This window comes from Mauremys reevesii, linkage group 4 (assembly GCF_016161935.1).
Source record: "Mauremys reevesii isolate NIE-2019 linkage group 4, ASM1616193v1, whole genome shotgun sequence".
Classification (NCBI taxonomy): domain Eukaryota; kingdom Metazoa; phylum Chordata; order Testudines; family Geoemydidae; genus Mauremys; species Mauremys reevesii.
The window spans coordinates 50,183,781-50,211,613 of NC_052626.1; the positions used below are offsets into that span (position 1 = coordinate 50,183,781).

At 41.3% G+C, this 27,833-nt stretch overlaps 1 protein-coding gene across 6 annotated transcripts in view; it reads left to right on the forward strand.

Moving 5' to 3' along the window:
* PRKD1 (protein kinase D1) overlaps positions 1-27,833 on the forward strand; it is a 307,098-nt gene that overhangs the window by 98,612 nt on the left and 180,653 nt on the right. Inside the window, exon 1 of one of the 6 annotated variants that reach the window (XM_039537716.1) lies at positions 11,317-11,420. The exons of the other annotated variants lie outside the window; for them this stretch is intronic. The gene's annotated coding sequence lies outside the window, so the exon portion shown is untranslated. Of the gene's footprint in view, positions 1-11,316; positions 11,421-27,833 lie in introns of those variants that run through there. 6 annotated transcript variants of the gene reach the window in all.

Below are 27,833 nucleotides of genomic sequence, written 5' to 3' on the forward strand. Positions count from 1 at the left end.
TACAGACATGCATAGAAGGGATATCAGTTTAATTCTTTCCTCATTCACCAGAATTTAAAGATATTTTACCCCTTTTCAGTCTGCCTGGCTAGTCAAAGTTCAGGGCTCCAAGGGTATTTCAGTTTGGAGTAGAAATTGACAAGGAGTCTGCTATTTTTTGTGCACTTTGTTAATTTTCAAGGAATGTAGAAAATCCTGCTTCTTCAAACACAGGAGGAATCAAAAACAGGGGGTTAGCTTTTTTGCTATCGTTCCAAATCCCTTTAGCCAGCACCACACCCAGAAGCACTATCTTTAGCTTCTGTGATACACTGTGCTGCTTGTTGTTGACTGTACACTTCTTCCTTTTTCCACTTTGACCTTCCTCTCTCCCACGGACACAGACATGCACACCAGTTCCACCAATCAAAGCCCTACCCAAAGCATTTTAAGCTCCTTGTCTTACATTAATCAGCTCCTATTAAGTGTCTCCAAAGGCATGTGTTTTTGGGTGCTACCCGAGCTCTGGTCACATCTTGCCAAACGTTATAGATCAGACTCTCAGGCATCACAGGTGCTACCTGTTCAAAAAATGCATTACAAGTAGTAGTCAAATGAAGCTCCCTCTTATAGTAAAATGTTTAACTGCTTTAGTATGGAAGGGAGAAGGGTCCAGTCCAGACTTTTGCCCTGTAGGGTATGGGTATCTGGTTTGACATTCACAGCAGTGAGACAATGTTACTGAATTGTTCAAAATTAATGGTTGCTGAATACTAATGTCAATCTATTTTTTGTTTGGTACTGCTTTCTAAATATTGAGCAGAAGGATAAGAGAAGGCTAGACCTCTACACGGATCATTGAAAGTGCTAGTATTCTGTTTTTGTCTGCTGCTTGGAAGAAACTGTTATCTAAGTATCTGATCTGGTGCTCTAGACTTCAGTGATAAAAATTAACAGATAAGGAAACATTTTCCACCAATCCCAATCAGGGTTACTTCAAACCAGTGGCCTAAAAGCAAAGGATCAGTATTGCTTGATCCATCTAGCATTCTCTCAGCAGTGCACAGTGAAGCTGGCCATATAGATAATGTTAGTTTTGTACTCACTACATTATAGTCAAGCTTTACTTTCTTGAGGGGAGATTAGGGTTGTCAACTTTCTGACTGCAGAAAACGCAACACCCCTTCCCCCTACTCCATCCCCCCTCCCTCTGTTGCTTACTCTCCCTCATTTTCACTGGGCCGGGGCAGGGGGTTGGGGTGAGGGCTCTGGCATGGGGCTGGACATGAAGGGGTTGGGTTGTAGGAGGGTGTTCCAGACTGGGGGGTGGGGCTGACGGGTTTGGAGTGTGGGAGGGGGCTCCAGACTGGGACAGGGTTGGAGCGTGGGAGGGGGTATGGGCTCTAGGCTGGGAGTACAGGCTCCAGGATGGGGCCAGAAATGAGGGTTTCAGGATGTGTGAGGGGTCTCTGAGCTGGGGGTTGGGGTGTGGGAGGGGGTGAGGGCTCTAGCTGGGAGTGTAGGCTCTCGGATGGGGCCAGGGATGAGGGGTTTGTGGTGCAGGAGGGTGTTCCTGACTGGGGGGTGGGGCCAAGGTGTTCAGGGTGCAGGAGGGGGCTCAAGGTTGGGGCAAAGGGTTGGGGCGTGCGCTCCAGGCAGTGCTTCTCAGGCGACTATCGGAAGTGATTGGCATGTTTCTCCGGCTGCTAGGTGCAGTGGTAGCCAGGGGGTTCTGTCCACAGGTGCCAGTCCTGCAGATACCATTGCCTGCAGTTCAAAGCCAATGGAAGCTTCAGAGCCAGCACTTGTGGTGGTGTCCACGCTGCAGGCAGGGGAAACATGCTTTGAACTCCCCTGGCTGCCCCTGCACCAATGAACCAGAGGGATATGCCAGCCACTTCTGGGAGCTGCACGGAGCCAGCCACTGTGGCCAACCAAACTTTTAGCGGCTCGGTCTAAACCGGGTACTCTGGTTGAAAACTGGAAGCCTGGCAACCCTAGGGGAGGTTCTTTTGGCTTACAATGCACATCCATTGTAATGCACCAGTCAGATGCACAGAAGACCCAGAGAAGACCACTATAATAGACCTCTACACATATATGAGTACTATTTTTAGAAGTGTTAATTGTTATTTTTTCTAAATCATTTGTTTCTCTAATTGAAAAAAAAAACATTCGTTTTATATTGTGTGCTTAGGATAATGTTAGAAACCTGTTAACTCTGGGACTTGACCACCATCTGGGAGTTTGCTTGCTGCAAATAACTCACTTAAAATGCACATAGATTGATTAAAGTACTGAAGTGCCTTGAGCACTGACTTCCAACTGTGCATGTTCTGATTACACAGAAAGCTTGCAGAGTAGGCTGGGATGTCACTTTGTGGGGAACTGAAAGATTTTAAACGATGGCATCGCACTACTCACCACTAGTCTATAAGAACTAAAATAGTCAATGGAGAAAAAACACTTGTGTTTTTCCTTTAGGAATGGACTACTGTGATAAAAGAACAAATAGGCATTATTGTATAGTTAACAATGTAAATGGTTGATTTTTCAAATGCATTATATCAGAGGCTACTGAACCAGGGTAAGAAGGGACAAAGAGTCCTGGGCAAAAATATATGTGGTATAAATTTATACCTGCCTCTGGAAATTTCCACTAAATTCATCTGACAAAGTGGGTATTCACCCACGAAAGCTTATGCTCCAATACGTCTGTTAGTCTATACGGTGCCACAGGACTGTCGCTTTTTATAGATCCAGACTAATGTGGCTACCCCTCTGATACAAGATAAGAAGGGACAGTCTGCTGCTCTTATCTAGCAACTGATATGTGCTTCTAAATCTCTCCTTAGTTTTCTGACATCCCTGCATGACTTTCTTCCTAGAAAGTAAGTTTTTACCTAAGTATTTTCCATTTTATGGGGCTCTTATTTGCAAATATGGTCCTATTTGTTTTACTGGAGGATTATCTCCAGCTCAGTTGTCTGAAGAGAAGCACTAGAGTATTTTCTAAAAATAATTAAGATGCTGAAATCTGAAATCATAGTAAAATACCATTGTAGATTGGACCCCCCCTTTTTTTTTTATAAGGTGGAAATATTTTAAATGAGTGACGTAAGCATGTTATGAGGTTGGGCAGACATCAATGAACAATGCCAGATCAAATTCTTGCAATTTCAGAGAAAAAGGATTTGAGAATAATACCATCATCTTTGTTGCTGAAGCTACTAAATTTGATCTGCTGCTGATGATCATGTTCTGCAGCTTGAGTGTAATGAATACTTTCAGTCAGATGACTGGATATTATTTATTCAAATGATTCAGCCAGAAAAACAGATCACTTTCAATAGTGACTGGGAAGCAGATAACACTGATGATCCAGACAGCGAGTTAATCATGATATAAAAAGAATTTACAATATGGAAAGAGTTAGGTTCACAGAGTTGGTTTTAAGAACTGGTTGCTATTTTCAGTTACTGATTACAGGTATCATTTCTGTAAAGAGGTTAAATGATAGCATTAAATTGATAGCATTAAATTGGTGGTGGCTGTGGGTTGGAAAATCTAAATGTTTAAGGTTTAAACTTCTTGTTTCTCCATTTTTTTGTTGCTGGGTGGAGGGATTCACTTTCAATTAATAATTTCCTAGATTTGGTCAGTTTAAACTAGTATTTTGGGTTTTAGCTGGGTACATTTGTGTTTCAGATACTGTATTTTAAGCAGGGGATTTTCTATATGAAAGAGTTGGCTTCTGGTCCCGTCTTCTCTTTAAATGAAATCTGCTTGCTAAATTCCTTGTTTTAAAAATGTATACACTATAAACATGTAGTAATGCCATTACTATTATTGTCATTATTTAAAGCTGAGGTGAGTTTCTCCCTGAACCTTGAAATTCAATCCTTTTTGTTTTGTATAATAGTAAATACAGTACCTGTCTCTTAGACCTGGTCTACACTACAAGTTAGGTTGATGTAAGCCACCTTGCTTTGTCCTAGTTGTGCATATGTCTACATTTAAGTTGGTATCCCACCAGTGTAAGTGCCCTGTTACAGCAATGCATTAACACCACCTCCTTGAATGGCATTGAGCCATGGTTGATGTACTGAGGTCACAGTGTGAGCGTAGACATCGCTTTACCTATGTAGATCCTAACAGTCCTTCATCAGCTATCCCACAATACTGGACACTGATGGCTATGGTCACAGTTGTGACCTCCACTGCCCAGAGGTTATGGAGACTGGAAACCCCTTCCCCCTTTAAAAAACTGAATTTTTGAAATTCCTTTTCCCCGATTGTCCAGCTTGGCAAGCACACCCAGCAGCTCTCCACTTTTGTGAGCAACTGCCCAGCTGACTGGCTGGCTACGTGCTCGAGACATGCTCTGGCTTGGAGCAGACAGGAGATATTGGATCTCCTGTGCCTGTGGGGAGAAGAGGCTGTACAGGCACAGCTACAGACCGGCTTTAGAAATGTGGACATCTACGAGCACATTGTACGGGGGATTCAGGAGAAGGGGTATGACAGGGACCGGCAGTAGTGCTGTGTGAAAGCAAAGGAACTGCGGGAGGCATATTGGGAGGCCAAGAATCGATCCAGTGCTGAGCTGCAGACCTGCTGCTTTTATCAAGAACTGCATGCCATATTTGGCAGAACCACCACCACTATGCCACAGACCACCGTGGATCACTTCAAGGAGCCCAAGTCACAGGCCCCTGCTGTGAACAGCAAGGATGAGGAAAAGGAAGAGGAAGACGGGGGACATGCAACCTGAAGCTCCAGCTATGCTGTGAGTCAGGACCTGTCTGAGGCGTCTCCTAATCTTCCAGTCAGTCCCAGTAGTCGAGCACAGGCGAGTCTGTTGCAGGGAAAGGATCCTCAGGTAAGTGTGCAAATGTATTTGACGTTACAGTGCTGTACTGATGGAGCCCCCAACTTAGCAGCACGTAGCTATGAACTTTTCATTAATTTACTCAGACTGGAAGATGTAGCAGTGCAACAAAGAGCGGAATCTGTAACTTTCACTCCACGCATCTGAAGAAATGTGGTTTTTTACCCATGAAAGCTTATGCCCAAATAAATCTTGTAGTCTTTAAAGTGCCACTGTACTCCTTGCTGTTTTTGCGGATACAGACTAACACGGCTACCCCCTGATACTTGTCATCTTTATTAGTTTCCAACATGTGCTGCAGAATGCCTAGCAGTACTCAAAGCAACCACTTGTTACTGTACAGTGTGACAACTCATAAGGATGAGTGACCGTGTAATAATCATAAATGTACAATAAGCACTACAAAATTAATAGGTGCTTGACAGTGTTATGTTCATAGATGTACATCAAGCACCACACAATTACTAACTGTCCCCAAAACAGCTGGGAGAGGTAGAGCACAGTACAATACAACACATTACTGTGGCTCATAGTTCAAGTGCTCTTTCAAGGTCTCCTGGAGATGTATAGCTCTGTGGTGTGTGTCTGGCTGTTCAAATTCATCCTACAACATTTCTGCCTTTGCTTCACAGGTATTATGCAGGACAGCAGACAGCTATCATTGGTATGTTTTTTTCACTGAGATCCAATCTTGTGAGTAAACAGTGTCAGCATCCCTTCAATCTACCATGGGCATATTCAATTGTCATTCTGCATCTGCTGTGCCAGTAGTTGAATCTTTCCTTGGTGCTATCAGGGAGGCTGGTGTTTAGCTTTGTGACACCACAAAGGGAGCAAAGGGTAGGCTGGGTCCTTGCAGGATCAGAATTGGCATTTCAACATTGTTCATTTTAATCCACTGGTCAGGAAAGAAAGCCCTTGCTTGTAGCTCTCTGAACAGTCTTGTGTTTTTAAAGATGTGAGCAGCATTCACCTTCCCTGAGCAGCCAGCACTGATGTCAGTGAAGAGTCCCTGGTGTTCAGCCAACTCTTGTATAAGCATAGAAAAGTAGCCCTGTCTGTGGCAAGGTTGTCTGGTGCCAGAATAGGGATATGTTCCTTCTATCTCTCCACTGCAGTTCGGGAACCCCACTGCTGAAGGTCCATCCACTATGTACTGCACATTGCTGGAAGTCCTCCTGTAGCACGAGATGATTAATGGCCCGGCATACTTACATGACAGTGGTCCCTCAGTGGATTTTCCAATTCCAAAATAGTTTCCCACTGACTAGTACTCATTTCTGATGTTGCAAATTTCCACAGTTGCAATCACTACTCACTTCTCCATTGTCAGGACAGCTCTCATTCTGGGGTCCTTGTCCTTGAGCACTGGGGCAAGCTCAGCACACAGATCTAGGAGTGTGGCCTTGTATATCCAAAAGTTTTGCAGCCACTGCTTGTCATCCCAAGCCTGAATTACAATGTGATCTCACCAGTCAGTGCTCATTTCTTGGCTCCAGAAGTGTGCTCCACCATCTGAAGCTGCTCTGAACGACACCTAGAACCTTGAATTGGTTCTTATTATGTCCCACAGTAATCGTCAACAAAATCGTCATGTACCCTGCTGATTCATTTTTTCTTGTGGCTCTGCAAATTCCCAAGTATCATGTGTCCTGTGTTTGAAATGCTTGTGACAATAGCGCAGAGCTGTGCAGGCTTCATGCTTCTGTCAGAAATGGCAGAGAGCAAGGAGGATCACATGGGTTTGTGGGACTTTGAAAAACATGAAAATTATGGGATATAGATGACATTATGGATGGAGAAAGATGCATGCTGGGAAGTTGGCCTCTTGCGCCCAGTCACTCTGTGTGACTCATTTCTGCCCCACTATGCATTGCCAAAAGACAGTGTGCTGGACACTGCTGACATGCATACTGAATACCTGCCCATGTTGTACCACACTGTGCATTGACAGAAGCCTTCCTGGTGAGTGATGCAAGAAGCCAATTATCCTACCATTTCAATTAAATATTTGATCTATGAAGGAATTTGGGCACATTTCCACCATATTTAGCTATTACTTTTGCAACGAGCAGTATTCAGCACACGAGTTATACAACATTTTGAAGTATGCAAGTCAAACTGTTCAGGTGGAAGCCATTCTTTGGGCAGACAAACCTGTGCATGCAATTTTTTCGCCTGTAAATCCTAATATGTGAGAGACAGGATGGGTGAGGTAATCTCTTTTATTGGACCAATATTACCTTGCCCAATTTCTCTCTAGTATCTTGTGACCAACATGGCTACAATACTGCAAAATCCTAATATGTGATGCCAGAATTTGGGCCTGAATCTGCTCTTGCTTATACTGGTTTTACACTTGTATAAACCCAGTGGCTTCAGTTATTACTACTAATTTACACCCACATAACTGAGAGCAGAATCAGACTAAGTCTGCACAAATGACATTTCTACATGCAAATCAGGTAGGTTGAAATCTTAATCCCAGTGAACTCTAGGGCATTTTTCAGCATCAGTATTAAAAGAAGAGCATAGCAATGGTAAATCCAGGCAGTGTGGTTGGGATAAGCAGGCTACCTACCTCCAGAAGTTGCATGCCTGAAGTTTTTTGGTGGAAGAAAGGAGCTGGTCTAATATGTTTTACTCACTGAAGAACTAACATGGGACTGCCTAGATCATAGAAGACATTAAAAGCTACAGTGCCTCTTGCTAAAAATGTCTGTTAGAGCAAGGGAGGCTGTTCACAGCCTAGCCTCCACAACAATCTGAAATGGTACAAGGTTTGCTTGGTTTCAAGCATAATCTAAAATATCACTAACATGCTAATGAATGATGAACTTGAAAAGTAAACTTTGTGCATTTTGAGTTTGTATTAAAAACAAGCCAACTACAAAACAAGCTGAAAAGGATCTTCTGGCTCTATATGATACCCTCACCCCATCTTCTGTCCCTGCTGCCTTAGACTGAATCCGGCTTTCTGTACATACTGGGAAAGGAACACTGGAGGCTGTCTACAACAAGAATGAGGAATAAAAGAAAACACAAGCAAGTTTCTATTTTGTACGTAGCCTTAGAGTTTTTACATCCTCAGCAGCAACAGCTAAACCTTAAGTATAAACTTTTGGGCTGCCAAGATCTTTAGCATCAATTGTTAATGTGGGTATTCCATTGTCTATAGTAATGGAATCATTTAGTGTAATTTATTTAGTTTATTGAAGGCACGGTCTTAGCTGACAGCATTTACAATCTTCCAAAATGTACAAATCTCATGAGAGCTGCAGCAATAGTAGAATTGGTATAGCTGTACAGAAGGTGAAAGGAAAAGTCAACAGAAACCTATAGTCACTGTAGTTTATTAAAGGATCAGCTGAAGATGGATTTGTGTACACAAAATCTGGCAAGGCGGTTTATCAAATTCTATGATGTCCTTGAGTTCAGTTAAGAAATGGGAAATTTATATGGCAATTCATCAGTTTGTTGCAGGATAAAAATGCAAGCAGTATGCGAGCTACTAATGCATTTTAAAGCAAAATTTGCAGTAAATTAATATAAATTAGAGTCCAAAACTTGCTTTCCCAAATGTGTTTTCACAGTGCTCCCAACCCATGTTTCAATTTCCCCCATATAGCAGTGTGGTAGGAAATTTTATTGAAGACTAGACAGAGTAAAATTAAGCAAGTTGTTATTAAACACTTTCATGCAATATACATATTGTGCTTCTGATTTTTTTGTAGTATTTTATTAGCTAGATTTACTAATGATGAAGTACAAAGCAGTATATGTGCTTTGAGATTGTTAGCAGGTCCAGAAATTGACCGAACATTCTATGTAGATAACTGTGTGGTTCCAAGTTTTCTAAACTAAAGTTAAGATAGATAGTACAAGAGTGCTGGCAGTAATTTCATATTTTTAAGGGTTTTGTACAACACAAACAAACAAAGTAAGTAAACCCGTAACAGGGTTTGACTCACCACTGTGGCACCTCCTTCTGTTGGCCATCCTGGGAATTAATTCTGGTTTGCCGGTGCACCTTCATCTAGCAACATCTCACCACTGTCATTTCTGCCATCAGGACCCATGTCACTCTCAGGAGCATGGTGTCCTCTTCTGGACACAGTCCTCCAGCTGTGCCCCACTAGGGTGGGTGTGTGTAGTAGTCCTCTGTCCAGCCACTTGTCTCAGTGGCAGGCTATAGTCTAGGGTCTAGCCACCTGTATCAGTGGGAACTGGGGACAAAGGGGTGGGGGGACCAGCAGTCTCACACTATGTCACCTCCAACCCCTACCATCTGTTTCCTTGGGCCATTTTCCCATAGCCCTAGCACCTTCTCCACCCTTATATAAGGGCCTCAGTGTGGCAGCAGTCAGCCAGGAGCTCACTCATGCTCCCCCGACCCCCACCAAGCACTGTTCAGACCATGGTTCAGGGAAGACAGCCAATCCTCCTCCCCGCCAAAACTCCAGGGAGTAACTGAAGCTGTTCTGTTCAACAGCCCTTCTTATATGGCCCAGCTGGTCCTAATTGGCTGTCTCTCTAAACCTTCTGCTGATTGGCTGTCTGTACAAGCCCTGTCCTAATTGGCTGCCTCCTCTCCTGCCTCCCTGGGCTGCCTTAATCCCTCTTCTGACAGCATAAGGCAGGTGCCCCACCACAAAATGCAACCCAACAACAGCCAAACAAGCTAACAGAAAATGCATTGTGATTCAAGACAAAAAAATAATAAGAGCATTTGAATTGAGTGGAAGTTTGGGCCACTTTTGGTGGTTTAGGAGTTAAAGTAATAGTATATAATATCTTTGAGTCTGAATATTCAATATTGCTATAGATGAGATGTTAGAGTACAAATGTGCTTTAGAAAGTAGAATTAATAATTTAGTTTGTTTTCAAAATCATTGCCTCTGGTAAATTAGTGTGTGAATATAGTGTTTATAGGACAGTAACAAAAAGACTGTATATTTGTATTACACCAAATAATAATTTTGGGGTATATTTTCATTAGTTGCATAGAGTTTTAGCATTGTGAGTCTTGTTTAATTGGAACTATGGGGCTGGAAAATATATGAAGTGTAATTGCTTATGTCAGTAATGCTAAATCAAAAAAGAGTAAGTAGATGAAGAGACAGAGTATTTTATGTAATACCAGAATGTAGACCTTCCTTTTTCAGCCATATAAGTTGTAATGCTGTATTAGCAAGACTCATTATTTTCTTCTCCTTCTGTGAGATTTTTACATTATACATATGAAAATATGAATATGATTAAAGGTTGCAACAATCCTCAATTGACTTTCCCTACCCCACAATGTAATGTGAATCTCTTATCTGTGTACTTTATTGTGCTAGGGAAAGATTTAAAAAAAAAAAATCAACTCAGAGTGTTAGTTTAGTATCAGTAATAAAATATCCTGTTTATGGGTGGCCAGTATTCAATGTGTTTATTTCATAGTAAGGCAAAGATAATCTCCTTTCAGTTAATGCTCTACTTAATTTGAGATATTGCAGAAATTGAGGATTCCACAATATTAAGCTTCCACCACAATACTGATTTTAATTAGCTTACTTTGCACAGTCCACAATTTAGCATACAGTTTGGAGGTTTGCAACACACCCTCCTCCCCATTAGTACAGTAGAACCACATTTATCTGAGCTGATAGCGGCTGGGGCTCAGACTGTCAGCCCCGAGTGGCTGGGGTTCCCACTGTCAGCCCTGCACATTAATAACTGTAATATAGTTACAGCAAAATGTCTGGTTATCAAAATAATTATCAGGCATAACATAATACTTGAGTGTTTATGGTTCCAGCAATTTTTTCTTACACAAATAGGTCTTCGCTGGCTTTTCCAAATTACTGCAATTAATACTTTTCTGTGATTTTTCATTATCCTGTCTGCAACTCAGCCACAATTATTTTACACTTATCCCGCAGTTCAAGTATGGCCTTACTTACAATACATAATATGGTTAGCATAGTATGGCTCAGAATGTATAGAATTCACACAGCATGATTCAGAGTTATTGTTTATTTCAGTTTATAAATCAGACCATTTTAGTGCTCTTGGAATCTGACACCAACGCTCCCAAATCCTGCAACTCAAAATGCATTTTAAGTTCACAAATCAGTGAGCTAGTGAACTGGCTGGGGAAATTAATTCCACCATTAAGAATCCCCTCACTGAAAACATCCTAACACCTGGCCCCACTTCAGCTAAGGGTTTGTGTTAGTTTGGGTAATTCATTTTGGCACAGCTGCTGTATAATTAATTAGAGAGGTCTGTGAGGTAAATAGGGCCCAGCCCGTTATATAAAGCACTGGGTTCTTTCATATAGTTTTGTGGGAAAAGGCTAGTAGTAAAACTAAGTGCTACTTTATTCCCCCCCCCCCCCCCTTGTAAAAACTAGAGTGAGCTTAATAATTGGTTTCCTGCTTCTGCCTCCAGAACCATTAGCACCACTGCTGTCCTTAGAGGACATGCTAGTTGCACTGCATTTAGATTCAGGAGACCTAGGTTTAGTTTCTGAATCTATTGCAGGCCTGCTGGGTGATCTTGGGTAAGTCACTTCCCCTCCTGGAGCCTCAAGTTCCCCATCTGTAAAATAGGGATAATGATACTGACCTTCTTTTTAAGGCACTTTGAGTTTTACAGATAAGTGCTGGGTAAGAGCCAGGTGTAACTATTTGGCTGGAAGGGTGTTTTCGTTATAATATTTATTAATAGCCATATCTGTATGTAGCTCCAGCTATTATTATATGTTGTCACCTGCCACCTTATGGTGGTTAATCCTTCCTCTCCTTACTTGAAGAGGTTTCCTGAGGGCAGCTGTTGGCTGCAGTGGAGCCATATTGCCTGGAGTGTCTGCACCTGCAGGAGGGGGATCATAAGGTGGATGGCCTTGCAGCCGATTGTCCTAGGAGGCCATTACAGCAATTGTGTACCTGGAGAGGAGAAATATTAGGGAAATTATGGTGTAGTTAACTTCTTTTAATGACATTTTTGCAGTTGAAAACAATGAGGGAGGAGCTTGCACCAGGTGACCAACTCTCTTTCTGCCATTAACAAGTGCTCAAGAAAAGAATGGTTACATGACTTGAGGCTTGTCTACACTGGCACTTTACAGCACTGCAACTTTCTCGCTCAGGGGTGTGAAAAAACACCCCCCCCCCTCGAGCGCTGCAAGTTTCAGTTCTGTAACATGCTAGTCAACAGTGCACCAGTGCTGGAAGCCGTGCTCGTGGAGGTGGGTTTTTTATGCCGTGACTACATAAGCCACATTAAAGCACATTGCCAGTGAAGACGTGCCCTAGCTCAGAGCCCAAGATCATGCTGAAAAACACTCAAATCTCCAGCTATCAGTGCAGGGGATTTCTGTAGTGATGAAAGCATGCCCACAACCCTGTCCCCTTAATTGTGATCAAAGTATTTATTTTACATATTGGATAAACTAGCTATGCCCCCCACTGCCCCTCTTTTACATGGAACTGTGGAGGGCTGTCAGTAGATATGTGATGGGGATAAATATACCACGCACCTGCTTTTGTTCAATTCATTCATTCCTCAGTTCCAAATGACTGCCATGCTTTTGCTCGCTCTCCCCACTGGACAGTGGTGGGGGACTTGAGGGACCTAGGTCAGTACTCCAGTGCAATAAGTGTCAGATATTTTAGTCACAGCCTGTACAAACAGGCTGTGTGTATGTATGTATGGGTATGGGTATGTACATGTACATACACACACAAAAGCAGTAAATACTCACTGTTTTCTTTTGGTGTCTTAAGTAAAATAAACAAAAAAACCTCCCACATAACTTGAAGTTGCATAGAGCTCTACACTCTAACACCTGTCTCCTGTAGGTCTCTTAATATCATCCCTTGGAGACTAACATCCATTATTCATAGTAATGTTTTGAATAGCAGTTTTGTTTTGTTTGCAGTCATTTGAATCAGAAGATAATGGTATTTTCACTAACAGGAGGAACAGGTTCTCATCCTAGAAATAGTTTGACATGTCATCATTCTCAAATGAGATCAATTAAAAACAAATCAGGCTAATTTCATAGAACCTTTCTTGTTCCTAACAAAATCATTTCAAAGATTGCTGCCTGTTCACAAGCATTGTTGTAATTCCAATCTGACACAACTGCTGAAACTGACTAATGTTGAACATTTTAAAGCAGTAGGATACTCAAATAATTAGGAATTTTTTTCTTTGAAGAAAATCATGTACATTTCATGCGAGTATATATGGTAGCTGAATCATAATACACTATTTACTTCTTATTTTTTCATCATTTTCTCTTGCACCCACTGCAAGATATTTAGGATGCTCCAGAGAAAGAATTTTACTTGCATTCTTATGTGCACAGCCATATACCATGCCTTTGGGTAATGACAATGAGATCAATAGTAGAGTAAAAAATTATGTCCTGGTGAGTTCTTGGTATAGTTTTGTGAACAAATAGTTTTTAACAAAGGGATAATGATAAGCAGTACAAATTTTCAGACTCTACCCATGTTGATAACTATTACACTTAAATATGTGCAGGCAGTGTGTTACTTAAAATACAATGTAAAATAATTTTGAGTGTAAATGCTTTAAGAGATTCTAGATATTAGGCTTTCCAAAGTCCACTCATACAATCAATAAAAATATATTGTTAAGGAATATCTGGGTTAATTATATACATTTATAAAAGCCTTCTCTTCACTAGGAAAAAAAGGGGTATTTTAACATGTTAGCTAACATATTAAAATCCTAGCGTAGACAGATTGCATGGTGTTAAGTCTAATGTTTACCTTGGCCAGCTAACACATGTTAAACTTAAAGCTTGCCTTGTCTATGCTAGGATTTAACACACTAGTTAACAAGCATTCACTAATACCTGTTAAAAATATATCTTTTTTGTAGGGTAGGACCAACTGTAGTTGCAATGTAAGTGTCTAATAAAAATATGAATACATCCATCTAACTGCAAATTGAGTTTCATATTATGTTTAAGATTATAAATTGGGAATGTGTTTGTATTCAGGTTAATGTGTGTACGTGGAAGGCAAAAGGATGGAAACTCTGAGATGTTTTAATGTGTAGTACTATAGGTCTAGAATTGAATGAATGTTGTTTTCCCTTTGCTTAGTTAGCAAGGTGGGCCTAGATGTGCAAGGACATTGTTTTCCTTTCTGCAGGTTTAATTGTCATGGCAATAGCCTTGTGTTGATACTGTATTACATTCAACCCATTGTCCCTGTTGAATTATATTAATAGCCACTGGAGAGGAACACACAGTTCTGGTAAAGTGAATGCCATGACAAACACCATGCTGAAAAATTAGTCATTGTCACCTGAATTTGGTGGTGCCTCAGAGAAAGGTAAAAAATCTTTCTTGTGGGGAGATAACACATTTAGGTAATTCTGGCTGTAGGTGGCTCATATGATCATTAGTCACAACCTACCTCTTAAACCTGAATTGAGATGTGAAGTTTCATCCGTTGTGGGTGCAAATATCCTGCAAGGTTTCCATTTTGAGTATGTGGAGTAGGGATTAAAAAAAAAAAAAGCCACACACCCTAGTGAAAAAGAGGAAACTTTCCCTATTCGTTCACATTTCAGATAACTGCAAAGCCAAAAATGCACAATACTTATGGGGCTGTGTGTGCAGTTTCCAAAAGTGCTAACTAGCGAGGTTCTATACTGCAGGGAGGGAAGGTATGTGATGCAGCAACTGGTAAGTGGCACATGCACTTACCTGCCTGTTATATTCATTACTTTGCAGTGTCTTCTGCCTAGTGGATTGAATTAGTGGGATTTTATTATGTAGATGTAAATCTCTATTTCTAATTACAACCCTTTAATAGTGAGTAGTAAATTCTGAGAGATAATAGATAATTGTTACGGCATGAATCTGGGAAAAGAAGCTGGATGTGGAAGCAATTTGTGAAAATGGAGGTATACCCATCAGAATTTGTGCCCGTAGATTCATTATTTTAAATACGAGGAGTAGAGATGGGAGCTGAAGAACATTCTAAAGAGAAGCTGAATCAAACCCTACATAAATGCTACCCAAGTTTTGTGTCTTTCTGCTTCTCTCTGTGTGGTGCTGACAGCTAGCACTTGCTTTTTTTGTGGTTGGAAAAACCACTATTCCAGCTGAGAATGTCTGGTGCTCTAAGGTGGTATTCTGCTTGCTGCTGTACTTGTGTGACCTTTTCCTTCATCTCCAAGCTGTAGCATAGCAGAAGGCAGGATCAAGCTCTAAATAAAAGTGAATATGTGGTTAAGAGGGCTGAAATAAATGTGATCTAACTCATAATGAGAATTCATGTAAATTTGTTCCAGACTCTAATTAAGTACCTCTTCAATTAATGATTGTTTTATGCAAAGAATATTTATGTATTTTCTCATTGTGTTTGTTACAGAGGACAGGCTTACATGAATATGTATTAAACTATTTATAATGACAACATTTCACACAATATTCTTTTCATTACTGTATTTTAGCCAAGAAAAGTTTTCTCTTTTGTCCCTTCTACAGTATGTCATTTCTTAATGTACAGTCTCTTTGACTTTGAGGGGAATTGATTGAAATTTACTTTGTTGCTTGGTGTTCTGAGTCTACATTCTTTTAAGTGTAGAGTTTTTTATATTCATATTGAAATGTTCAAAGGGACCATTGCTAATTGCTTACTAACCTGTATCTCAGGTGCAGGATCTTTGTGGCAGTGGGTAATTATCTCTAGCAAGAGACCACTATGATGTCTCATAAATAATCTGAAAATTAGTGCAACCCATGTGCTAAATAGCATAGTATATATAGAGAAAGAATAGATAGTTCAAGACCACTACTGGAGTGGGATTTATTTTTCTTTTTACTACTTTATTACTATCGCTTTAGAATCTGAATCATTCTGATGGTTTCATTAACATTTTTAAACTACAGAACACATCTGTACTTGAATCAAATATAATTTCCCACTGCATTTTTTCATTAAGGTAAGTGATTAAAAATAGTTTTAATACATGTTCTTGTTGGATTAATCAAAGAGTAATTACATTTTGTAACTTGACTAATGTTTACAGTTACATGTAAGTGAACTAATGAAAGTGAAGGAAACCAGAACAATAAATAACTCTCTTCTGTTTTGAAGTATCTATTTACATTGTGTTGTAGACTGTGTCACCATCCTAAAAACCTGTGTTCTAATACTGAGAGAAGCAACTTCCTCTTTAAGCTGTTTTGCATTGCTATGTGATACTAGACTGCTTCTCTATTTCATCTGAGGCCTCGTAGATGTATTTTATTGAGACAGGCCAAAAATTTATAGGAATCTATGCCCCAAATGGCTGTATTCAAATAGATTTGTTAGTGACTTCTTATATAGAAACACAATATTTATACACTTTTTTGTATTAACAAACTATACTTACAAAAGAAGGCTTAGACCAGGGGTCTCAAACTCAAATGACCACGAGGGCCACATGACGGCTAGTTTATTGGCCCGAGGGCCGCATCACTGACACACAACCCCCTCGCTGCCACTGGCCCTGCCCCCACTCCACCCCTTCCATGAGGCCCCGCCTCTTCCCACCCCTTCCATGCCCCATTCCAACCCCTTCCCTGAAGTCCCCACCCCAACTCCGCTCCCTCCCTGCCCCCAGAGGGTGCATGAGGGGTGTGGTGGGGGCTCAGGGCAGGGAGTTGAGGTGTAGCAGTGGGTTGGGGTGCAGGCAGGGGGCTCAGGGTGCAGGAGGGGTGTGGGATGCAGCAGGGGGCTCAGGGCTGCAAGTTGGGGTGCAGGCAGGGGGCTCAGGGCTGCAAGTTGGGGTGCAGGCAGGGGGCTCAGGGCTGCAAGTTGGGGGGTGGGGTGCAGGTGGGCTTCAGGCTTCGGGGTGGCAGTGGTGCACACTGGGGCCAGGGCCATCTGCCGGCCCCGGCCACGGCCCCGGCCTCAGCCTCGCTCCACTCCGCTCCGGGAAGTAGCTGGAACCATGTTCCTGCGGCCTCAGGGAGAGGGGGACACAGGGCTCCGTGCACTGCTTGCCACGCCTCCAGGTACCTCCCCCGAAGCTCCCATTGGCTGCAGTTCCCTGTTCCCGGCCAGTGGGAGCTTCAGGGGGGTGGTGCCTAGAAGCCAGGGCAACACACGGAGCGCTTTGCTTCCCCCCCCACACCACGGGCTGCAGGGACGTGATGCCAGCTGCTTCACGGAGCGGTGCGGGGCTTGAGGGGGCAATCCCGTGGGTGTAGTTTGCCCACCCCTAGCCTGGAGGTAGGCTGGGGGGGGGGAGGCCGCAGGCCGCTTGGAGGGCCACAGGAAATAGCCCCGTGGGCTGCATGCGGCCCGCAGGCTGTGTGTTTGAGACCCCTGGCCTAGACTGTGCCTTTTCAATCTTCAGTAAGGGCAGCATGTTGCTGCCCTGCTTCTGGCCCAGACCAGGGAATGAATGATGACTTAGAGTTGTAATTCAATCCCTGATTCCTTCTTTGCTGTATGGAAGAAATTATATGTACCAGCCCTTTTACCAGGCACGGATAGTAGAGGGTAGTGGGTGGCTGACCTTGTGGCCTGGACCTAGCAGAAAGTCATCCGTTTATCTGGGGATCTGAAACTGTGTTGGGAGCAGGTGGGGCCAGACTAGAGATAGAAAACAAGGGCTGTGCCATCTCTGTTCAGTGCTCATGGGGAATTTGACGCAAAGGTAAGGCAGCATTAGGCTATCCTCCTAGTATTTGGAAATGTTCTTTGAAGAGGGCAGTGGAACAGCTACAAACTTTGTCCCACCACCAAAGAATGTCCCAGGGAAAAACTCTGATGTATCTTCTCTGAATTTTCCTTTTCCCAAGGCCCTTTTCCACAGGATTTGTTTGACTAAGATGTTCTAAGCTTTCTCAAGTCTAATCTTAGTAGTCCTGCCTTTAAAACCAGGATTACTCTTTGTATGGCATATTTATAAAGGGGTTTCATTGGTTATAAATATGCCTTCCATTCTGAGAGCTCTGTGCTCAAGATGTGCCATACTCATCAAGTAGGGTTCCCCTCCTCCCTCCCCCTCTACCCCCCAAGTTGACTGATAAGGAGGGAGCATGGTCTAGTCCGTGAATGAAGACCTGAGTACTCCTTCTGGCTGTACCATTAACTTCCTCCTTTTGGGTCTGTTTTCTCATCTGTAAAACTGGATAATGATGCTTACCTGTCTTTGATTAGATCTTTCATATCTACAGATGGAGAATTCTATGTTAATGATGTTAATGTTAATATTAACATATAAGCTAATTTTAGTAATGAATATATTTTGTAATATTGAGCCATACTTACTGCCCACCAGAGCCATGTCTGTGTCAAAGTCTTCGCTGTTCCTATGATCTACATATGCCTCAGTCCTCAACAAAACAATGGAAAAATATTCATTAAGATGGTTAGGGAGTGAAATGATAGAACGTGCCTCCCCCCTTCCCACTTCTACCCTTCTGATACAAGTCCGTTGTGGAAAATTTCCATGAATGTTTATAATATCCCTCTTTTTTTTCTTTAAGAAAAATGAGCATCTGTTTGGCAATAGTTAAATCTGACATAACCTCCGAAGTAAAGAGATACATAAATATATATTGTTTATGTTTTCATGTTCCTGCTACTGTCAGTGAAACATGATAAAGAACACAATATTTAAAACAGTATATTAGTGTCTACCAGTAAATCAGTAGCATACATTGTAATAGCTTCATATTTAATAGGCTCCTAAAATGACCCCTGTCTCTGAATAAACTATGTTCACCTAGGGGGTTAGTTGATCCTACAGTGATTACAGACTATTAATAAAGTCAGCGTGTAGGTGCATTTTGAGGAAATCAGATCTCATTTCTTTCTTATATTGCATTAATAATTTATCCCAGATGGAATTTACATTTTATCTAGTGTGATAAATTTCCCCAATGAAAAATAGGTTATGTTTTCAATAGTCCTATATTTTAATGTATTTTGCTTGTCCTGGAGCGTGTTTACAAATATATAGGGATTCATATTACGGCAGTATATAAAATCATCACTTCAAATATTGATTGTTACTGTAAGTATACTTTTTTTTTCAGAAGAGATTCCTATTAAAACCTATTGCTGGTGTTCTGCTGGAAGTAATTGTATTGACTAATGTCATGATTAACAGTGTATAGTATACCCACTGGAAACTTTAGCGCTTTGGAAAAATATCTACTCATTGAGCTAAAGTTCTTGTCAAATCATTCTTGCCTTTCCTAAATACTCTTTTGGTACCTGCTGATAGTCCAAGTTGTTAGACATTTGTTCCAACAGACTATCTTTTCCACAGATTGATTATGTTCATTGCTTTGTGGAAGTTCACTTGTTGCTGTGGTAACTTAGTCTGAGAATGAGGATTAATTTTCTAGGAAGGGGTAAGAATAGGGAGGATTCTGTACAGCACTTTCAAGGTTTTTTTGTTTTCCTGGTGACGCCAAATGTCTTTTGAATAGCAGTAAAAATAAATGCAAAATGAACATTATTTAAATTCCACCATTTCTGAGCTGTAGTTCAATATGAAGAAGGGATGGACAATTAGTCTTTACTTATGGTGCAGTATTAATAACATTTTCCAGACTGTCTTCTTGAATAGCTTTATGCTGTTCCTTTCCACAATATAGAGAATAAAGATGACAAAACAGGTAATATGCCTGGGGAAATACTGTGCTACTGTGCAAATGCAGAATGAGTGTCCCTGCATATCTCCCACCCCCCGCAGAATAATTTATTCTGACAGGGAGGCGAAGGGAAGATGCAGTTACATCTTTTACCCACCAGGGCTGATGTGGCTCCAGAAGGGAGGGCAGCTGGCTCATGTGCTAGCGCACCCAGCCGCGGAAAGGAAGGGGGCATAGGTTGCCTTCATTACAGTGCCCTGCCCGCAGGGCCAGGAAAGATGGCATACAATATGTGTCAAGTATCAGAGGGGTAGCCGTGTTAGTCTGGTTCTGTAGAAGCAGCAAAGAATCCTGTGGCACCTTATAGACTAACAGACGTTTTGCAGCATGAGCTTTCGTGGGTGAATACCCACTTCTTCGGATACAAGTCACTTGCATCCGAAGAAGTGGGTATTCACCCACGAAAGCTCATGCTGCAAAACGTCTGTTAGTCTATAAGGTGCCACAGGATTCTTTGCTGCTTATACAATATGTGGGAGGGACATAGAGCAGGGCATAGGTCTCGAGACCTTTAATCATTTTTGTTGCTCTTTTTTGGACTTTCACCAATTTGTCCACATCTTTCCTGAAATATGGTGCTTGGAACTGGATACAGTACCCCAGTTGAGGCCTAATCAGCACAGAGTAGAGCAAAATAATTACTTCTCGTGTCTTGCTTACAACACTCCTGCTAATACATCCCAGAATGATGTTTACTTTTTTTGCAACAGTATTACACTGTTGACTCATATTTAGCTTTTCACTATTATCCCCAGACCCTTTCTGCAGTAATCCTTCCTAGGCAGTCATTTCCCATTTTGTGCAACTGATTGTTCCTTCCTAACTGGAGTACTTTGCATTTGTCCTTATTGTATTTCATCCTATTTACTTCAAAATGATCTGGACAAACTGGAGAAATGCTTTGAATTTTAATCCTATCATCCAAAACACTTGCAACCCCTCTCAGCTTGGTATTGTCCTCAAGCTTTATAAGTGTAATTTCTCTGTCATTATCTAAATCACTGATGAAGATATTGAACAGAACTGGACCTAGAACTGATCCCTGCGGGACTCCACTTGATGCCCTTACAGCTTGACTGTGAACCACTGATAACTACTCTTGGGGAATTGTTTTCCAACCAGTTATGCACCCACCTTATGGTAGCTCCATCTAGGTTGTATTTTTGTAGTTTTGTTTATGAGAAGGTTATGAGAGACAGTATCAAAAGCCTTACTAAAGTCAAGATATATCACATCTATCGCTTCCCCCCATCAACGAGGCTTGTTACCCTGTCCAAGAAAGCTATTAGGTTGATTTGACATGCTTTGTTTTGCTGTTACTTATCACTTTATGTTTTAGGTGTTTGCAAATTACTAAATTATTTGCTCCATTATCTTTCTGGGTACTGAAGTTAAACTGACTGGTCTGTAATTCTCCGTGTTGTCCTTATTCCCTTTTTATAGATGGGCACTATATTTGACCTTTTCTAGTCCTCTGGAATCTCTCCCATCTTCCATGACTTTTCGAAAATGAACACTAATGGCTCAGATACCTCCTCAGTCAGCTCCTTGAGTATTCTAGGATGTATTTTATCAAGCCCTGATGACTTGAAGACATCTTAACTTGTCTAAGTAATTTTAAACTTATTTTCCTAGTTTAGCCAGTGATCCTACCTCATTTTCACTGACATTCACTATGTTAAATGTCCAATCGCTGCTAACCCTTTTTGAGTTTCAGATCATTGAAGATCTCCTGAATATTTTTCTTTTTTGTCAGAGCCCTACTTTAAGACCAAGCTTTTTATTTGTAGATCTCTGGGTTATGCATCATGGTGGGAGATCTGTTCAAAGAAGGTTTGATAATGAGATCCTTCTTGATTCTAAATGTCCACTTGTAGATCTGGAGTTAAAAATTGTTATTTCTCTTAAACTATTAAAACTAATATTAAACTCTACTGAAATGGATATTATGTAAGCATTTAGACATTATGATGACAGGTGCTAGAGAAAACTCCAATATAGATATGAAAGAGTCCTACTCTGGTACAAGTATTAAGCATAATTTCCTAATAATTCTTTTCCAACTCTCAGCTTCTCTTCTTTGATTCTCTGTGCTGTCATTATTGATGAGATCCTGGTGTTATTTTTGTATCAACACATACTAACTGTTGGGGAAAAACATCTTTGGACATTTCTGGATTACCTGCCATATTTGTTTAAAATATTTACAATTAAATTCACAATTAATGTTTACTTTATTGTGATACTTCCTTTACATTAGTAGGTTAGAATGGATGAAAATTGATCCTAAAGGGGTAGTTGATTTCAGCTTGCATACTGATTTGGTTCAAAAGATTTTTTCCAGTACTGTTATAGTCTAATGTACCTATGTGTAAGAGGATAACCCCGATTAACAAATTAGTAATGAATTACTGTTTTAGAAAGATTAGTGATTATCCACTAAATTTCTTTTCAGTTTGCATATGGTCCAATTTTAGAGTATGCACATAGTAATGTTAGTGCATTATGTATAGAATGCTAGGATTTATACATAAAGCTAAATATCTGTCAATTTAGAAAGTGATTCTGTTATTTAGTAGGGAGTTCAAGGAAGAATAACATTATTTTGATGTAGCTCTTAATGGATGTTTTGTCCCCATTATTTGCTGGAGTTTTTCACCTTAGTGACTGATAAAAAGTGCAGCTTTTATCAGTGGCTGAAAGTTACTCATTCCCTTGGCATATTCTGCAAAACCCTGTAGAAAGAAAACTTTTTCATATGTTGTTGCACTATATAAAATAAGGTACATTAATCACTGAAGTTTAATTCACCCTCCGAGTGCAGGGTCCTCCCCAAAAAGCCAATTGAAACAATTGCACAAGGCTGCCTCCTACACAGGCTCTGTGAAGTGTAGGAAAGATCTCCATTCAAGTCCCCCCAATATGGAGGGCAGGGACATAGTGGGGTGGACAATGGAGGGACGATAGGATTGTATTTATGGTGCAGAAGGACTCTGGCTAGTATTTTAACTCAAAGGTCAGGGTGGTGTGTGTGTGTGTTTTGCCTCCCTGACATAATAGAACTCAAATATTAAGGCTTTTTGTGAGTGGAGTGATTTCTAATACTAATTCCATAGCTTAAATAGCATACTGGTTATGTATGATCTTCACAGAAAGTGAGATTTTACTATATATAGTCATATTACAGCAAAATTGTTAAATATATCACCTTAATAAAATGATTGCCCATAATTGCAAAAGAAAAAAATGGCCATTTAAAATTGTCCATCCATAAATTGTAGAATTACAGACAGACACAGTTAAGAATATTAGCAGCAAAGAGTCCTGTGGCACCTTATAGACTAAGCAAACACACCTCAACTGCTAAAAGAGGGCCTCATCCTCCCTGATTGAACTAAACTCATTATCTCTAGCCTGATTCTTGCTTGCATATTTATACCCGCGTCTGGAAATTTCCACTGCATGCATCCAATGAAGTGGGTATTCACCCACGAAAGCTCATGCTCCAATACATCTGTTAGTCTATAAGGTGCCACAGGACTCTTTGCTGCTTTTACAGATCCAGACTAACGCGGCTACCCCTCTGATATTTAAGAATATTGTAGTTCTGGGAAAAAAAGTTTGAAAGTCATGAGACCAAAGTTAAGATCTGCCCACATTTGACATCTTTCCTTGACTAGATACTGTGAACCAGATTGTCATTTGCTGTTGAACTTGAAAGAATGTCCTAGCTAGTTCTAGTGTAATATGACCAAGTCATAGTATAAACAAAGTTATAAATTTTAGTTTTGTCTCCAAAAATTGAGGGGAAACAACCCATATGTTTTTCCAGGTTCTTATGAGTAAAAGAAGTAATTGATGTGGATTTGGAAACATTGAGCCACTGGCCCTGTAATATGTTAAATGCATAGGCAGCATCTTTACTAACATCTAATGGCCACCTGAGATAAACCACTCCAACTACCTGGCAGGGTAGCTCCACTGTGAATCTCAGCTGGTGCCACGGGCTCTGGATGGGTATAAACTTGCCGGTGGGTGTGAAGGCCAGTAACCCTCTACACCATTAGGTCTGCCAAGGAAACCCTACTGGAAGGTAGAGTCCCAACTCACTCTCCTCCTCGTTGGAGGTAGGAGAGATGAATGATGGGAACCATGAGCTGTCCAGACAGAGAGGCATACCTCCTTACCATGCCGAATGAGTCCCAGCACCAATGCCCAAGGATTTTAGGGCACTGAATTGGACCCTTCCACATGCACCAACTGGACTGGAACCTGCCAAAGTTGAAATAATTGTAATTTTAATCCCCCCCAAATCAGACTTCCTGAATGCTGAGGGGAAGGTAGAAAAACCCATAGAGCAGTTTGCCAATGTTGTCATACGGGAAAAAAAATCCCTTCCAAACTCTAAATCTGGCAATCAGCCTATCCCTTTGGGCATGGGAAATACAGAATCTATTAGTTAAGGCAGGGACTGAAACAGGAAGCTACTCCAGGTGGCTGCCCTACCCAGGAAGCAAACTGAATCATCACCCTCCCCCACCATCACCATCAGATGGGAGCCAATCCCCTGACCTTGCACCATCCCCACTGCTCAATGGCAGCACTGGTGAGTGGGACACACTCCAGCGCCAGATACAGCAAGTGACTCCCTTCTCTCTCCCTCCCACCCTCTCCCCACAACAATTCCCTACAATGAAGGGAGGGGAGAAGGATAGAGCATGTGCCCCTGCCTAGTGGAGGTGAAGATGGGAATAAAGGAGTCAGTGGCTCCTGGCCAAGAATTTCTTCCTGGAGGATGTCTTCACTGCTCGGGGCCCCACCAAAGCTATACACTGGCTAGTGGGGTGAGTACTTTTGCAGTTTAATACATATGGACTTTGTGCCATATCTCCATAGAATGCAAATGCAAATAAAAGGATCAGCATTTTCAGTTTACATGAATTATTGATCATCAGAAGTTCTAGCGGTAAAATACAATCCTAAACATCTCACTGATTTCATTTGAATAATCACTGTGATACATTTATTTTTATTTATTTATTCCCCAGACTTCTAGGAATGGCATTTTTATGTAGTGACTGTAATATAACTCAGTGAATTATTTAGCCCCTTTAAACTAGAATATTTGGCACTGTATGGAATAGTGACTTTTATTATCTTTTGAGAAGATCTGAAGTTTTGGGGGTTTTTTCAACGGTGAATTATTTTCCTGATGAGTGTGTGTTTTGTACAAAGTGCAGTTTATGATTTTTCAGCTAATTTGCTTTTTAGTTTGAGGATTTCTTAAAGCCAGCATTCTAGAGATGACTGCTGTATTTGAAGCATGGGGTTGGATGTCCCTTACAAGTACTGTGCCATTCTGTTTAGCAGGAACAACTACCATTTAGATAAAATTATAGTGCTCTTACAAGGAAGAATGGTCTTTTGCTACTCCTGTATATTTATGCATATTTTAGTTTAGCCAAAAGGAACTTTTTCCAGTTTTGGCAGTAGCAATAATTTGCAGATTTTTTTTTTAATACCAGTGTGATGACTTCTGCTACTACTTGAAACTCTCTTTGCATAGCTTAGTTCTTTTTTCTTGCAGCTTTTTTCATAAATATAGTTTGATCAGGTTTTGTTCAAAATCAGATTGCTTTTTAATTCTGTGGACATTAGAGGTGAAATTAACTCCTCTCCTCACCAAACCTTTGTCTGCCTTTGTGCAAGGAACTGAGTGATAGTTTTTGGGGGGTTGGCATGGAATCTTTGGTCTTTGCAACATTTGGACAGACCATGGACAGACTCAGTGTCTCCTCAGCCATAATTTTTTCTGGAGCTGCCACTACAGTGTGATTACTCTCCCACTCTTTTTTGGCTGTAACAACTTGAGACCAAAAAAGAGTTGTCCTATAGTTAGAGGATTGATTTAACAAAAGACAGGCAAGACTGCTGCTGAAGTGGCTCTGACAAAGGCAGAAGGAACAGCACATAGCTTCTGTGAGCTCTAAAGTAGTAATGTGCTTTTTCTCATCTTTCCTGTGTAACTTACTTCCTGTAAATACCCTTTCAGGTGGCCAACGTTTAAAACCTTTCTTTCTTTCTTTTCTTATATTCTCTGCTGTATCAGGAATAGAGACACATTTTTGTCCCTCTAATCTTAGCATGTTCTGACTACCATATTAAGATTCCTTTTTTTGAAGGAGAAGATTATCTATGCCCTCTATAGAGAGGCTGGTAATTCAGAGTTGAGTGTAATATACTGTATGTTTCATGGTTCAGTTAAGCAATAGATCTAGTCATGAAGTGATGTGCCAAAGAAGGACCTGTGGCCAGAGAGGGCAAAATTATATGAAACCAACAGGCATCATTGCAAAGCTCATACACAATTTGTGTGTGCACCTGCTGGTAGAGATGAAACCCACTGAAACTGCAAGCTGTAATATTTTATTTAATTTCAAATTTTCCTTTACTTCTTACTTATTTTCTTTCTCATTATTTCAGCTTTTCAGGTAATTTGTGAATAAATGAAAGCTTTCTTCTCTGTTCATAAATGGCAGGGGATGTGATTCTGATGTCCATAAATAAATTTAGGCAGGAAAAGGAGTCTGATTATAAAGAATAGTTTTTGTTTGCACATACCTTGTTAATCAGTAGTCAAAGTCTTTGATTCTTGCTTTTAGATTTTTAAAAGCTTTTAGTGCAGTGGTTCTCAAACTTTAGCAACCCAAGGACCCCTATTTCGATTTAATTTTTTTTGTGGTCCCCCAGGTCCCTCTGCTCAACCCCAAGCCCTGCCCCCACTCCACCCTTTCTCCCAAGGCCCCCCCGGCCCCATCTCTTCCCATCCCCACTCCACCTCTTCCCCACCTCTTTCCACATCCTCCCCCAAGCATGCCCTGTCCCCTCTCCTCCCTGTCCCTCCCAGAACCTTTTCCACACCACTGAACAGCTGTTCCTTGGTGTGCAGGAGGCACTGGGAGAGAGGGAGTGGAGTTGATCATCGGGCATGATTCTACCCCATCCCCTGAGTTGTTCCCCGGTGTGCAGGAGGTGCTGGGAGAGAGGGAGGAAGGGGGAGGAGTTGATTAGCAGGGCCCCACGGACCCCCTGGAGTACTCTGTTTGAGAAATGCTGTTTTAGTTCATAGCAATTTGTGCTGGCTGGTATATTACATAAAGCTAGCATAGTCTGTTTTTTTGGTGGGGGGGTTGTGTGTGTGTGGCGGGGGGTGTCGTTTTTTTTATTATAGCTTAACAACTTGCATAAGAACACTCACCAGACTACTTCTGAAACTCATGGCCTTGCTCCTTTTACCCTGAAGAGAATGCTGGCATGTTGACTTGGCCTGTCGGCACACTAAATCCAATCTAGAGCACTCTCAACTGCTTGTTTACCTTGTTGAGGAAGCATAACAATCAACACATGCTTGTGAAAGTACATTTGCTTAAATTGAATCAAAGGTAACATAACCCACTCTGTTATCACTTCAGAAGTTATTTTTCCTCCCTTGATATCCTGCTATTAGTTGTTTTATCTTGTTAGACTGACCACACACTTGGTAAAGCAACCCCCATCCATTCATGTATTTATACCTGTTCCTGTATTTTTCACTTCATGCATCTGATGAAGTTGATTCTAGCCCATGAAAGCTTGTGCCCAAATAAATTTGTTAGGGTATGGCTACACTTACGGTTTGCAGCGCTGGTAGTTTGCAGCGCTGGTCATCCAGCTGTGTAGGAGCAGCGCTGTGGAGCAGCGCTGGTGTGGATTGCATCCCAGCGCTGTTGGGAGTGCTGCATTATGGGCAGCTATCCCAGCATTCAAGTGCACCAACGTGCTTTTCAAAAGAGGGGGGGAGGGTGTACTGTGACAGACAGGGGGGGGGGAGAGAGGAGTTTTTTTGGAGCTGTGTGTGTTAGCTTCCTGGATGGAAAAAAAAAAAAACAAAATGTTCATGAGCCCTTAATTAAAATTAATTTTGCAACAGCTCCCCTCCAACACAGACTGCCCCCTCCACCTGTCTCCCTGTGGTGTACTGTGGGAGGGGAGGAGAGAGAGAGAAAAAAAAAAAAAAAAAAAAAAACAAACCTAACAGCCTGCACAACACACTGCCTCCTGCTCTCTCATTTGATCGCCACAGCCAGGTACAGATAGCTCCTGTTTGCTGTGATCAGTGTTTGTTTTTTAGATAAGCAGTTCAAACGGGAGCTCTGATCGGCTGTGTTCTTTCATTCATCACTCTGCCCCTGCCTCTCATTTGATTGTTTACAGCCAGGTACA